Genomic DNA, 1,626 nt, shown 5'->3' with positions numbered 1-1,626 from the left:
CTGTGGAGACAGTGAATGAGAGGTGACCAAGATGGTAATGTGGTACCTATTTACTGCTAGGCCAAGAGGTGTAACTGTTGCACTTAAACATGCATAGCTCTTCACCTACCTCAAGATCTAACTCGATTCCTTCGGTTGTGAGCCGAAGGTTCACAACACACGTGCGACCTGAAGTAGTGAGTCTTCGAAAACAGGAGAATTTTATCCTTAATTCGACATGAATTTACAATTTCGCTTAGGCACTGTGTTCGACGGAACTAATTATCAAATTAAGAACACTGGAAAAAAGCCTAATGGAAAGAAAGCATCACTACACTCTAATAACACACAACAAATTTTCAGTGTCTTTTTCAATGTATTCACAGCAGACATTACTTTCCACTTGCCTGAGGTAAATATATATTTCCATCGTTATCAAAACTTATCTTCTAAGAGAATGGTACTACGAGTTATGTTCTTCCATAACTTGAAGTGTGGAAAATACTACTGTATATTTTCCGGAAATACGGTAATTTATAGGTAAATAGATGCCCTATATTGTATTTAATAAAAGTGTATTTTTAAAAAGAGGACAGTCGCCATTTTGTTTGAATTGAATAACACGTTGTGAATAATGGGAAGAATTTTTCGTGCTCTAGAGGTTAAAATTGGGCTGACACCTCTCAAATAGGAGGCGAAATTGTTGGATGTGCATTCCTGCATAATTTGAGAATCAGGCGACAGGACAGGACAACTCCAGGAACCTCAGATAAGCTGTCTAAATTATGTTTAATTTCTGGCCAGTAAATTTTTCATAAATGTAGGCAAAAGGGGGGGTCCTGTACATGACACATTAATCTCCAGTCAAATTGGTGAGTGTTATGATTAAGATATTTTCCTTCTGTTATGTAAATGTGTTTATATATCATTTTTTTAATTTAATATACAGTCCACAAATTTATATATTTACCAGCATTCCTGGTGATGTATATTTCATCAGTAATTAATAGGTCCAGAGCAACTTGTGGATATGACAGTGGTAGGTATCGAAGGGGGACATTTTTGCGACCTAGGTGTCCCAAATTCCTACTTGTCTAACTGATAAATAATAATTATCTATGTCCATTTACTGTTATGTATATAATGATACATCCAAGTAAATGCAATTTTCCACATTAAGTGTCTTTAATTTAAATTATTCCTTATTCTTTATGCTCTCTATCATTAAGTGAGGCACCATTAAGCAGCTCATAATTTCATATTCTGCATATAATTATTGTCAGTATGACGCAGCAACCATCTAATTATATATATAAGTAGTGTACTTTTCTTCTGGAGCATCCCTTCCGGTTTAGGGCCTTCCACTGGAGCATCCCTTCCGGTTTAGGCCACCTCTGGGGCATCCCTTCCGGTCTAGGACCAGCGGCTGGAGGGTCACCTTTTCACACCTAGGTGTTACTTCCGGTTTTGACCATGACCTCGCCCTCGAGACTACCTCACCCTTGACCCCCCAACCAATACCCCCGCCCACGACCCCCCCCCTTCGCGACCACCCCTTCGCGCCGCGCCCGCGCGCCCCGCCCGCGCGCCCGCCCGCGCGCCCGCCCGCGCCCTTCGCGAGCCCCCGCCCGCGCCTTCTGCTGCGCC

The sequence above is a fragment of the Cherax quadricarinatus genome, chromosome 9 (genome assembly GCF_038502225.1).
Source record: "Cherax quadricarinatus isolate ZL_2023a chromosome 9, ASM3850222v1, whole genome shotgun sequence".
NCBI lineage: Eukaryota > Metazoa > Arthropoda > Malacostraca > Decapoda > Parastacidae > Cherax > Cherax quadricarinatus.
This window is presented reverse-complemented; position numbering follows the sequence as displayed.